Here is a 14315-nt window from a genome sequence, read left to right as displayed (position 1 = left end):
AGTTCCCTTCTGCATTTTCATCTTCTAGTACTGTTTTTATGAACTCTTCAGCTCACATCTACTGCTTTTGAACAGAATCCAATCCGATCCAACCAGCATGGATTAAATGCCTACCATATGCAAGGCACTGGAGATACAAAGATAAGATTAAAACTGGTCCCTTGAAGACTGAATGTTTTACTGGGCTTTGGGTGGTAGAAGAGATAACTGAATGTATACATGACTAACTGAAGAGGAACACAACATCACCACACCACAGAATCTCAGAATTGGAAGGGATGTGGGAGAAACCATCCAGCCCAACCTTACTAAGTCTGTCGGAGGCGAGGATACCTTTTACCTGGCCACAGTTTCTATCCCCCTGCTGCCCTCCTCTCCCAACCCTTTTTTTGGAGAAAACTGACAAGGGTTCTCTTTTGAAAAGATTTCTTGGAAAATGCAGATGCAGCGGCCAGGACGGGATTGTGGTCACCTTGGCCCTCATTTTCCTTGCTGCTTAAAAGCAGGAAAATTCAGTGCTGTGTTTGGACTTGAACCAACACCTTTTCTATCCAGAAGGCCAATAACTCATTCGTAGAGTCACTTGTTTGGCTCTGTGGGCCCTATCATGTATCACATATTATATATGATATATCGCAGTCATTGGCAAGTACACTAATACCAAAACACCACCCCCAGATCACAGTGTCTAGACTGCCAAAGTAGATTGTTCATTTACATTGGAGAGAAATGTCTAGTGGACTGTTCAATCAATCTATGTTGTTTGGGGCCAGAGGGTAGAAATTAGCAGACTACTGCCTTCTCGGGATATGAATTAGATCAGTATTAAAAAGTCCTTTAGATCTTAAATGTTTTTGAGGAGAAGCTGTATCTCTTCTATTTCTTGCATTTTCCCTCTTGTCTTTCTTTCTAAACTAACTGCTATTGTGTGGATACAAAGAGTTCCATAATTTTCTCTTTCACGAGATGCAGATTCCCAAGGGGCTTGCAATCTAGTTGGGGAGACATGATAATACAGGATAACAAATGTGAAGTGCCAAACTATTGATATGGACAAGCAACTCAGAAGGGCAAACAGCCGACAGAAAGCAGCTACTCTTAGTAAATATCTGAGGTGAAAGAACTGAAATACATTTGGAAGACTGGCCAATGGCTCTTTGGGTCCAGGAGAAGGACATAGTCAGGAAGAAGTACGATAGAACCCTTCTGCTAGCCCAGAGTTAAATAGACTTCTTATTCGGCTAAACTCACGGAATTTCAAAAGTGGAAGGGACTCCAGAGGTACCTCAACAACTGGGAAGCTGTGGGATACAGTGAAATGAACACTGTAGTGGTGAAGTCATAGTACCTGAGTTTAAATTCTAACTCTGAAGAAATGTATGTGAGTTTGTATAGTGTGTAAATCGTTTTACTTCCCTGGGTCTCAGTTTCCTTCTCTGTAAAAATGAGGGAGAGTATCAGATGGCCCCTGAGATCCCTTGCAGCCCTAGACCTAGGCTCTTATGATTTGTAATTCAAGCAATCATCCAGTCTTTTCTTGACAACATCCAGCAAAGGGGGAATCCTTTGTCTCTCTAGGAAGCTTGGACTACTTTAGGATAGCTCTAATTGCTAGGACATTCTCCCTTACATCAAGTCTCAACCTGCTTCTTTGTAACTGCCACCCTTTGCTCTGAGTTCTGCCCTCTGGGGCCAAGCAGAAACAAGCCTAATCCCTCTTCCAAATGACAGCTCTTCACATACTTGAAGACAAGAGATCGGGGTTTTCCCCCTTCTTCAAGTTGCTTCAATTGATCCTCCTGCGCCATGATTCTTGAGGCTCAGCTTCCCGGTCTCTCCTCTTGAGAGGCTCTCCAGCTTCTTAGGGTGGTCACCAAAGCGTGGAGCCCAGAACCGAACAAAATAGGACCGAGGTGATCTGACCTGGGCAATGGACAAGGGAAATCCTTTCTCTCCCTCTCGGTCCCAGACACTAATTATTAGGCCTTTCTCAATGAGTTTCCATTTGGTTTTTTTGCAGTCTGCACTATTGTGTTGGTTCCCATTGAGTTCTCAATCCTCTACAAACCTTATGTCTTTGAGGCAAACTTCTGCTGCCCGTTAAACTACTCTAGTCGGACTTCCCTCGTCTTGTATTGGAAAATGATTTTTTCAATTCAGGTACTAACATTTTACATCTCACCCTATTAAATTTGTCCTTATAAGTCTAGTATATGGAAATCTATTAGCTGAAGCAGGAATCCATAACTTTTGTTGTGTGTCCTGGACCCCTTTTGGCATCCTGGGAAAGCCTCTGGATTCTATTGGAATACTGCCTTTGCATAATTGAAAGACATGCTTTATGTTAGAGATTAATGAAAATAAATATGTAGTTTTTTTTTCCCAAACTAAGACTCCCTTAACTAGGCATTAGCTAGCCCTCCTACCTTTATGTCACCTACACATTTAATAAAACTTAGTCTAATATTCAATAGCCGAGGACCAAGTAGATTCCTGGAGTAAGAGCACAGACTCTTAGACGATAAACACAGACTCCTGGGGGACTTCCTTCCAAGGTGACACCACCCTGTTAATTTACTCTTTTGGTTTGGCCACTAAACCAGTTCTGAATCCACTTAATGGTACTAAACTACTATTTAGCCCCATCTTTTCAGCTTATCCACAAGAAGAACATGAGATTTTGTCAAACACCTTGCTAAAACTTCATTAAATCATGTCTACAGCATTCCCCTCCTCTACAAATAGCAACCTTGTTTAAAAAAAAAAAAAAAAAAAAGTATCTTGTTTAGTGGGAGTATTACACAAAGTATACCAAATCTTTGGTAGGTTTAAACTATACTAAGACTTTTAGGACATTCTGTATAGTGAAAATCAGTCAGTCAATAAACATTTACTAAGCGCCTACTATGTGTCAGGCAGTGCTAAGCATCAGAGATACAAAAAGAGGCAAGAGACAGTCCATGTCCTCAAGAAACTCTCAATCTAATGGGGAAGATACCACACAAACAAATATGTTCAAACAAACTATATGCAGGATAACTGGCAAATAATTAATAGAGAGAAGGCATTGGAATTAAAACAGATTAGGAAAGGCTTCTAGTAGAAAATTAGATTTTGTTGGGGGTTTGAGGAAGCCAGTGGATAGAGATGAAGAGGGAAAGTGTTCTAGGCATGGAGGCAACTGGAGAAAATATGTGGGGCTGAGAGATGGAGGACTCTATTTTGGAACAGAGAGAAGGCCAGATTCACTAGGTCAAAGAGTACTTGGAAGGAAGGAAGATGAGAAAACTGTAAAAGAAGGAGAGGGCTAAGCTAGGAATAAAATAATAAAGAAAACAATACTAGATTTGGAGGCAGAGGACCTGAGTTCAATTACTTGACTGTTTAACACATGTGAAATCTTGAGCAAGTCACTTAAAGCCTCGGGTCTGCAGTTTCCTCATTTTAAAAAAGGAATAGATTGAACTAAGTGATCTCTCAGCTTCCTTTCAGTCCTCAGAAACTTTCTTCCAGCTAAATGTATACTTCTCCAGGACCCTGCAGGGTAACCTATACTATTTGTCCTTTTCTAGAACAGGAAAGAAGAGTAGAGGCAGAAAATAGTGATGACATAGCAGAGTAGAGGCAGAGAATAGTGATGACATAGCAACTTGGAAAACTCACAGCTGTGTTTTAGGGTTACCTAGCAACCTGGCATCACAGGAACTTGCCAGACCTGCTTTGGACAGGGTATCCCACCCTTCTTGTGCCTTGCCCCAATCATTAAGCTTCCAGGGTAAACTTGCAAAAGAGATTTCCATTTAAAACTCAAACATACTCTGCTTACTTAGCATGTCTGGATACCCCCTTTAAAATCTTGAGGTATTTCAATGTTGGATAATACTTCTTTCAGTTTGGGTTTTAGCTCTAGCAAAAGCTATCAGTTAAATGGCTAAAACAGTGATATTTACTAGAAACCAAAAAGAAGCGGGGACAGTTCAGAAAGGGAAAATAAGGAAGAGGATATTTAGAAGATCATCAGTAAACATTTATTAGGCAACTACTATGTGTCAGGCATTGTGCTGAGCACTGTGGATACAAAAAGAAGTAAAGGACAGTCCCTGCCCTCAAGGAGCTTAGAATAAGAAATATTTATTATCTACCAAATGGGCTGAGAACAGAGGTTCAGAGAAGATACAGTCCCTGTCCTCATGGAGCATACTGTTACTGGGAGGAAAAGACACACACACACACAGATAATACATAGTCATGTATAATAAAGCGAGGTGAAAAATAAGAGCTATGTCATAACCTAATACTGGGAAGGGATTGCTCAGATTTTCCTTGTGTTCCTTGTTTTCAAATTGCAGATTTTCTCTGCTGAGTCAAAATGAGTCTGGACAGATTGTTAGTAGGGCACTGATATCAATCTCTAAGAGTACAATGTGGAGACAGTACAATGTGGGGGTCCGCACACAGGCACACACATATGATGCTTTAAATTTTTTAAAGTACTTTCATATCTTCTTTCATCCCAGAACCTAGAGTTGGAATTTAACTCCCACCTAATGCAGAGATTCCATTCTGCAACATCCCTTTCATTTGATCTGTACAATAACTGTCTAAGGTAGGAGTTTTTAACCTTTTTTTGGGTCATACCTTTGGTAGTCAAGTTATGTCTATGGAGCACTTCTCAGAAAAAAAAACAACAAAAAAACAATTTTTAGATCATTGAAACAAATGTTAAATTTCAATTAGAAGTTAGTGAAAATCAAGATGTATTTTTTTCCATCCTCTATGCTCCACAATAGGTTAAGAACTCTTTCTTTAAGGTAAGCAGGCAACCTCTCTGAGCCTCTGTTTCCTCATTTATAAAATAACAGTATTGAACTAGATAGCCAAAATCCTTTCTAAAAGCTCTAACGTTGGTTGGGTATTTCTGCTGTTTAAGAGATGTAGAAAGTGAAGATCTGAGAGGTGAAATTACTCTTCCATCTCCACTGTTCTATTTTAAAAATCCATAAAGGTGGCCATTGATCCCCTTCCTGTCAAATCCCATGGCCTTTCCTTCAGTCCTCATCATCCACCTTCTTGCTGCACTTGAAACTGATTATCCCCTCGAAAAATCTCTCTTCTGGGGCAGCTAGGTGGCGCAGTGGATAGAGCACCAGCCTTGAATTCAGGAGGACCCGAGCTCAAATCTGGTCTCAGACACTTAACACTTCCTAGCTGTGTGACCCTGGGCAAGTCACTTACCCCCAGGCTCAGGGGAAAAAAAAAAAAAAAAAAAGGAGTTAAAAAAAGAAAATCTCTCTTCCCTGAGTTTCCATGATACCATCTGTACCTTACTCATTTAATTGCTTTTTCTGTCCCTTTTGTTCCCATTTCTCCTCCCACCCACTATTGTTCTTGGTCATTTATTCTCTATCCCTTTGTGATCTCCTCACTTCATCCAGCAATTTCCATCAACTTTCCTAAATGTTTCTAGTCTCCTACCTTCCACTTGCCTACCTTGCACTTCTGCTTGGTGTCATGGCATCACCTTAAATCCCAACACATCCCCAGTGAAAGCCAGTCTTCCAGAAAGCAGTTCCCCTTCTCAAAATCCCCTTTCTCTTTCTGATAGTGTCATTTCCCCAGTATCCTAGTCTAGATAATTTAACTGCTCCTTTTGTTTTGTTCCAAAGTTCTCTCTCATTTCTTTATTCTTCTGAATTCGCCTTTTTATTTTTCATTTCCACTGCCACCCCTTACTCTCTAGACCTCATGCCTAGATTACTGTTGTCCTTAGTTCCAGTTTTACTAAATCCAATATACCCTGCACAATACTCACTGTGGACTACTCCTTAAGCCACTTTCAGCATGTCACTCCCTTGCTCAAGAGCCTAACTCTTTTACCACATCAAGTCTGACTTACTTTGCCTAGTCCCCAAGGCCCGATTAACTTTTCCCACTGCTTCCCTAAATTCATGCACTCCTTCCAAACTATTCTGCTCACTGTCCCTAGAGCAAATGATGTTCATCCCCACCCCTCTCTACTAAGAGGTATGCCCAGGTTACTTTCTAGGACTAAAGTCTTACCTTTGGAGACTTATGGAGTCTAAATTTGGTTGAGATAAGCAACTAGAAGATGCCTAAGGCAGCTTTAATTACTCACTTTCATAATGCATTAAAGGTCTGATTGGAGAAGAATGCTTTGACATCTTGAGAGAGACCTATTTTTGATAGGCATAAGAGGCACGCAATGGGGGCTGCTGGTGGACATACAGAGATCCAATGTCTCTTTTATTTTTAAGGCCTCCTGTGATTATATAAAATGGAGATTGTTTCCTCTATCTCTGGCCATTAAAGTGTATAAAAGAACATACACATCCATTTTAAGCTTGTAGAAAAGCTCACCAAATTATTTAAGTAACAGCTTCTGATTGCAGAAGATTGCATTTCAAGAGCTATTAAAGTACAATGAGAGCAGAAGTAAAAGGCTTTTATGTAAGCTTCCTTAAGATTGTCCCTTTGGCCAAAATATTTGCTCTTTTCTGAAGCTAAATTCTAAAACTTAGCAGAACCTTTTTTTCTGGGGGGAAGGGGCAAGGCAAATGGGGTTAAGTGACTTGCCCAGGGTCACACAGCTAGTATTAAGTGTTTGAGATTAGATTTGAACTCAGATCCTGACTCCAGGGCCAGTATCCTATCTACTGTACCACTCAGCTGCCCCTTAGTATAATCTTTTAATGAAGAAAGTAACTATTTTCAGGATTGTAACACAGTGCCATAACTCTTCCATTAGAATAGAAGTGGTATGAGCAGGAATTATTTCATTCACCATCTTTGTCACTGAAACACCTCTAACAGACTACAGGGCCCATGTTTGTGGAAGGACTAATTGACGCCTGTCCTTTCTAATCATTAGTCCCTAAACAATTTGCTCACTTTTGTTCCTTCCAAAAAAAACTATAGTCAAGTAACGTCCACTCTAACTACTAATCTCATTTTATTTTTCTCTCTTTTCCCATCAACAGGCTCTCTATTTCCATAATCATTCCTTCATCCCTCCCACCCCCCAAAAGACATCTGGACATCTGGAAAGGACATTACTTAAATCCACTGGGGTTGCGGAGTGATGTAAGGAAAAACCACCTGCAAGGGATGAGTTGGTGAACAGGCAGCCTTAGGGCTCATGCGCTAGGGGAGTGGGCCCAGGACAAGCAGTGGAATCTGGCTGATTACCCTAGCAAAACACCACATAAGCAACAGAACCTCAACCTGTCTGGTCAGATTCTTTCCAAGGCAATTTGCAATATGTGCTAAAACAGTTCCTCTGGAGGTGTTTAATGTATGGTAACAGGGCTGCAAACCCCCCCCCCCCAAGCCCAACACTTAAACACAATTTTTTTTAGAACAAGCTGCAAGACAATCCTTTCCAGATACATTTTCTTGCTTATGTTGAAGAAAACCTTATATGGAACTGCAGGTTTGGCCCATTACACATTTTGGCCCCTGTAGAACCTTCCAGAATTGGCCCAATACATATCCATGCTGTCAAACTTCAACTTGGCCCTCACCACTGCTCAGCAATCCATGATTGTCTCTTGTGTCTTCCCCACAATGCTATTCCAGACCTTCTTCTCTCTTCTCAAGCCCCCAAGTCCCTCTCCTTCCCACCCCCTCACTTCCAGCAGATGATCTTGCCTCCTACTCTACGGAAAAGAATGAGACCATCTAGTGATGGGGTGTGGGGCCCTGTCTGTACATCTCTAGTCTCAGAGGAAATGATTCCTTTTTCCTAAAGCTAGCCCTCTCTCCACCTGTGTTGAAGATTCTATCCCTTCCCACTTCCTGACCTGACCCTACTTTCAGATTTTCTCTCTCTCTCTTTCAAACATCTACCTGTCTCTCAAAACTCAAGGAAAGCAAAACCCTTCAATAATCCTACTGGCCCTGGTAGTACCCATCTTCTCTTCTCCTTCCTTTCACTGCCAAATTTCTAGAGCAAGCAGAAAATATCTCCTTCCGTCCATTTCCTTACTCTCCCTTTGCTAATGAACATCAGGCTTCTACTCCACCATTTTACTGAGAGTCCTCGAAGGTCACTACTAGTTTCCTTCCAGCCAAATACCCAATCTTCACTGACTCAGAATTCTTTGTTCTTATTTCTTTGGCCCTTTGCTGTATTTGATCAGGCTGGCCCTTCCTTACCTCCTGTGCCACTAGAGATTCATAAGGTCTTTGAGCTCAGGGATGAGTTTCATTTGTGTCATTGCACTCCTAGCCTTAAGTACATGGTAGACACTCAGTGCTTTTTGAATTGAAATTCTCCTCCTCACTTCTCTGAGAGTTTCTTATTTGTTTTCTTTGATGGTATTTATCCCTGTTACTTCTATGCTTGCCCCTTTCTTAGAAAAAGCTTAAGTCTTTAGTTTTTTCTATACCTTCTTCCCTCCCTTCTCTTAGGCTTTTAACTATCACCACGATCCCAACTTTCTAACTCCAGCACCAACCTGTCATCTACACGGTGTCATTGGAAAAATATCAGAATCACCCTCCTAAACAAAAAATATCCTCCTTCACTGCTTCCTGGTGATACAGGCCTCTGGGCTTGCCTGCCCTCCTCTTGCCCCACAGCCTCCACTGGTTTCAAAGTGGAGTCTGGAATATGAGCATCATCTATCTGTCTTTTCTTTATATCCCTCAAAGTAATTAACATGCAGTATATAGACAGTAAGCGCTTCGAAGCTGTAGACAGATCTGGAGAACAACTTTTACAACTATAATATCGAATGCTTTTGTCTATAGAATGGAAGAAGAGAACTAAGGGAACTCTGATTCTTGGTTCCTTTATTCACTCTCAGAATGAATGCCAGAAGTGTGCCCAAGAACTTCAAAGGGACAGAACATGAAGTGCAGAACACTGATTTAGAACTAAAAGGCACCTTGGGGAGCATCTTGTTCAATCTCCTCATTTGACAGATAGGAAAAATGAGCCCCACATGAAAGATGGCAGGTAGTAGAGTTCTACCCTAAAAGCAGAGGACTCGGGTTCAAATTCTGCCTTTGTTACTATCTGTGTAGTTTGGGGCAAGTTACTTCAACTGCCTGTGGGGTCTCTTCCACCTCTCCATCTGTGATCTTATGATCCTAAGCCATCTCACCATCCTATACCTCAGTATTCTCATCTGTAAAATGTGAGACTTTAGCAAGTTGGCTCCTAGGTCCCTTCCAGTTTTATATCTGTGATCCTCTAAGTGACTTGCCCCACAATCACGGGGACTAGGCTTAGAGCCCTTGGCTTCTGACTAGCCCATAGCCAGTAAGCTCTTATCATTGTGTTTTGTCCTTTCAACGTGTTCCAATGACTAAAAAGTGGGCAAGATGATAGGAATACTGTTGAAAAAGACACATTATTTAGGCCACAAAGGCAAACTGCTCCACGCAGATCAAATCTAACTTTGACTAAATAGCACGGAGGGCTAAGCAGAGATGTCGTCCCTAGGCAATCTTCTGACATGGAAAGTACTTTCATACTTGAATGGGTCTGGGATCTCATTTGGGCAGGTTCTCTCTTCTCTTAACAAGGATTATGGCCCTTCTATGTCTTTGATAGACTGGATTAGTTCTGTTTTTATCAGAACTTATCAACCTTCCACACATATAGTTCATCCTCGGAGCCATTCCATTAACATAAGACATCTCGAATGAGTCCCACGATGAGGGGATAGGAAATTGGTCCTGAGCAAATGGTCTTTTTTTTTTTTACCCACGACTAAGACAGTTTCTCCTTGATTTGTCTCAAATTGCTGAGCTTTCCCAGAAAACTGGCATTCTGTTTTGTATGAAAGGTGATTCAAGTAGACAACTCTCAAAGTTTGCATTTACTCTGCAGATTGGGTTAAAAGTATATAAAAGGCAGACTGTTTGGCTTAAGACACTGGCCTTTCTTGCATTCAAGAATTTGTCGATGAAGAAACTGCTTTATACAAAACAGCCTCCTCCACGACATCTCCCTTCCCACAGCCTCCTGCCAAACAGATTTTGTTGCTAGGTAAACATAAGCTACCAACAACTTATGTACCAATATATGTAGCAAATTGCAGCTGCACCAAAAAAAAAAAAAAAAAAAAATCACCCCCAAATCCTTGACTGCCTTATGAGACAGATGGGAGGGAGATTTGTGTCCTGGCTGAAGACAGAATCCTGTTTTGATATATTGAGCATATTTCAAGACATTTACTTGCCTAATGAATGTTGTTCTTTCCATCCTTATATTGCAAAGTTGGACAGGAGGGTGGGAGAGCAACGGATTGACATTGACAAGGCTCAAGAGTGGGAATGACTAGTTTTAAATTTTGTTTAAATATATGACAAGAACAGAAAGAAAAACAGAACAGCTCATAAATGTATACCTGCGAATTGGCATCTGGGTTTGAGTTACTTGCTCTTTAATTAAGACAAGCCACATCCACTCTGCCTTTTCAAGGACTCTCCCAACCTTGTAAAAAAAAAAAAGCTGCTCCCAGTGCTGGGCATGATTTAGAGAATCTGATCTTCTCTAGATTGAGATTTCATTTTGAAGTTTTTATTCATTAACCCTATTGATCACATTCTTAATTACCCAATATTTAACAATTCATCATTTAGAAAGGTAAGATGGATGTACAAGACAATGAAATGGAAAGAAAACAGAAATCTCTGTCTAGATCAAGATTTCAAGAAAGGGTCTTTGGCTTAGCAAAATGTCATATAACGAATTCAAGGCCAGAAGCACTTGTATACTAATATTTCATCGCTATTTTGTTTAACGTGCTACTGGTTTGCTCTCCTGCTTCTAGGGACCAAACCAAATCCTCGCAGAAAGGTCAACTGTACTTGGAACCACACAGAAATCTGCAGATATTCTCCAAAGGGCTCTCTGTTGGTGAACTGGTCCTGTTGTTGAATTGTTTTCGATCACATTCGACTCTTTGTGATCCCATTTGGGATTTTCTTAGCAAAGATATTTTACTGGCTTGCTATTTCCTTCTCCAGCTTATTTTACAGATGAGGAAACTGAGGCAAACAGGGTAAAGTGACTTGCCAAGAGTCACCCAGCCAGGAAGTATCCGAGGACACATTTGCACTCAGTTCCCCCTGACTCTATCCACTGTACCACCTAAGTATCCATCAACTACTAGAATCTGTGATTCCTAGCTCAGTCGTAATAACTAATTTATACAAACTAGGAATCTGTCCTTTAAAAACAAAAAACAAGCTCCCCAAGGTTCAATTCCCCCAAGTGTTTGATGTTCCCAATCCAACTTGAAAGTTTCTAAGGCTCCATTTTCTTCCACTAATTTGCTGTTAATATCAGTAGCCTGATGTTCTGCAGCTTCAAAAATATCAGTTCTGTTTTACAGATGGGGTCCCGAGAACAGAAATGACTCACCTCAGATTACATACAGACAGGAAATTGGAGGCATCTTTGGGTCCCGAGGCCAATGCTCCTTCAGGTATTAACTGTTTGAAGTCTTCCCAGTGATACAGTACATGGTTTAATATGCTCATTCCAACACCTCTTGAAATGGACAAATCTAAGTACTCACGCTGATTTGGAATCAGCTCCCCTAAGTGAGCTACAACCAAGAAGGGCTATCCGTGTTCAAGTTCCATTCGATAAGACCAACGAAACTTTTTCCAGGTCTATCACCACTTATTAGTCATATTCATAATAATGGTCATTTCAAGGTTTGCAAAGCACTTAACATACATTATTTCGAACGATACAACAGTCTTATGAGATGACGTGCTACAGGTAACTTGATGACACCAAAAGGAGTCTTCATTCTGCCACAGGGTGTCCCCAAAATCTTAGGGTAGCGCTAACTATTATCAGAGAGAATACTTGAACCCCGATCTATCCTGTTTCCAACTCTATTGCTCTGGCCACCATTTCCAGGATTTGCAATGATTAGTTTTTAATTTTATTTTTAAAGAGATCACATGTGTTATAGATCAGGAAGCCCAAATTAAAAACTGGTCATTTCACTGAAAGCTCTTTAAAAGGAGTTGAGGTATTGTGCATAGAGGGCCAGCCCTGAAGTTACAGGAGAGTTTCAGGTCCTCATTGTTGGAGGGAGCTTTCATATCAAGAAATCTCAAGCCTGGACAAAAGGCAAAGGGATAGCCTCGAACTATGCTTGAATTTTGAAAATACACTATCTTACAAATGACTGAAATTTCAAAGTATTTCCTAGGCTAATATATAAGCTCTCACTGGACAGGAAAAGTAGAATATGCTACCAATGACCAGCTGGGAAACTGGTTTTGTGCATATACAAAAATTAAGTAACATGTTCAGATTCTGAGACAAAACAATCCATTTGGATGTAAAATACTGGGAAAAAAATAGGTGTGATTGAATAACACCTCAGGGAACTCTACAGGAAGGGGAAAAGATCTCTGCAGTCCTCAACTTAAATGAAAAAGGCATTCCAAACACTGGTTTGTTTGGAACTCATAATATAGATTTTCCCCAGAGACTATGTTATAAAAGATGGCCAGGTTCTCAAGCTAGTGTGCAAAAAAACCAAACCAAAACAAAACAAAAAAAAAAAAAACTTGTTTAATTCAGTGTAACTTTGGACAATTGCAAGGAAATGATTTTTTTTTTTTTTTTAAATCCTGCATCCTCTCACTACAAAATAAGACCCAGGAGGCAGCTAGGTCGCATAGTGGTTAGTGCACTGGCCCTGAGAATCAGGAGAACCTGAGTTCAAATCCAGTCTCAGACACTTAATAGCTGCATGACTCTTGGCAAGTCACTTAACCCCGAACGCCTCCAAAAAAGAAAAAGCTCCCCTGACCCCCTTCACTCAAGTTGAATGATAATCATTTTACTCCTCTGGAAAGGGGAGTATTTATTAAGCACCTACTATGTGCTAGGCATTGAGGACAGACAGAGACAAAAATCAAATAGTTCCTGCCTTCAAGGAGCTTACACTCTATTTGGTAGAAACGTATATACAGATAAGGAAATACAAATGATATTAAAAGTAATTGGGGCAGGAGATGGTACCATTTGGTTTGAACTTTGGAGGGAGCCCAAGAAGGAAGAGAGGGCATTCCAGGTAAGGGGGGAGAGTTAGTGGAATAACAGAGGGAAAAAGATCAGCCTGCCCAGAATGCAGAGTGCTTGGGGGAATATTAATATATTTATATTGCACTGTACGATTTACAAAGTACTAGACATTTATTATCTCATTTGATCCTTACAACAACTCTGTGAGGGAAGTACTGTCATCATCTCCGTTTTCCAAATGAGGAAACTGAGATTCCAAGAGGTTACGTGACTTCCCCAGTGATACATAGCAAATGAAGAAGGAAGCAAGCATTTATTAAATGCCTACTATGTGCCAGGCACTGTGCTAAGCACTTTACAAATATTATCTCATTTGATCCTCAAACAACTGTGGGGAGTAAATGCTATCACGATCCCCTTTTTACAGATGAGAAAACTGAAGCAGGCAGAGGCAAAGTCACTTATTTATGCCTTTATCCAAATTGCTGATAAAAATTTCAACCAGGGCAGAGGCATGTACCAATTCTTGGAGTATTCAAATTGATACTGACAGACAAGTTGATTTAGATTCATTAATGAGCACTCTTTTAATCCAGCCAACCAAGTCCAAGTCCATTCTCTGATTGTGCTACTTCATACAATAGTTTTTCACTGTTTTCTGCGGAGGCAGTTGGGGTTAAGTGACTTGCCCAAGGTCAAACAGCTAGTGTTAAGTGTCTGAGGTTAGATTTGAACTCAGATCCCCCAGACTCCAGGCCTGACACTTTATGCACTGCTGTGCCACCCGGCTGCCTTATCTCATACAACAGAAATAATATTAGTTTTGAAGCTGGGTTCAATTCTGACTACCATTTTGACCTTGAACAAGTGGTTTCCTGTCCTTGAGCCTCAGTTTCCTCATCTGGAAACTGAGAAGGCTGAACTAGATTACCACTAAATCTGAAGCATCATCCTGATCTCATATTAACTATCAAAAAAGGAAATTTTGAGTATCATGTGTTCTTGAGAAAATCATGTTGGCTCCTTTCCTCTTCCCTTTTTTCTTTTGTTTTTGTGAGGCAATTGGGATTAAGCGGCTTGCCCAGGGTCACACAGCTAGCTAGCAAGTTTGAGGCTGGATTTGAACTCAAGTCTTCCCCCCGCCCCCACTCCAGGGCTGGTGCTCTATCCACTGTGCCATCTAACTCTCTCAGCTGGCTCTTTTTCTACAGAGTCAATAGCCAGCTGTTTAATGACCTAGTCTCATTTTCTGGGAAAATAACTTCAACCCACAGGCCTACATGTT

The 14315-nt window shown here is 40.8% G+C and overlaps 1 long non-coding RNA gene across 1 annotated transcript in view; it reads left to right on the top strand.

Annotated features, from left to right (window-relative positions):
* Window positions 1–14315, top strand: part of LOC141548691 (uncharacterized) — a 185630-nt gene that overhangs the window by 170929 nt on the left and 386 nt on the right. The window contains exon 10 of the long non-coding RNA XR_012484034.1: window positions 11370–11462. This is a non-coding gene — a long non-coding RNA (uncharacterized LOC141548691). The remainder of the gene's footprint in view (window positions 1–11369; window positions 11463–14315) is intronic.

Source organism: Sminthopsis crassicaudata, chromosome X (assembly GCF_048593235.1).
Source record: "Sminthopsis crassicaudata isolate SCR6 chromosome X, ASM4859323v1, whole genome shotgun sequence".
Taxonomy (NCBI): domain Eukaryota; kingdom Metazoa; phylum Chordata; class Mammalia; order Dasyuromorphia; family Dasyuridae; genus Sminthopsis; species Sminthopsis crassicaudata.
This window is presented reverse-complemented; position numbering and strand designations above follow the sequence as displayed.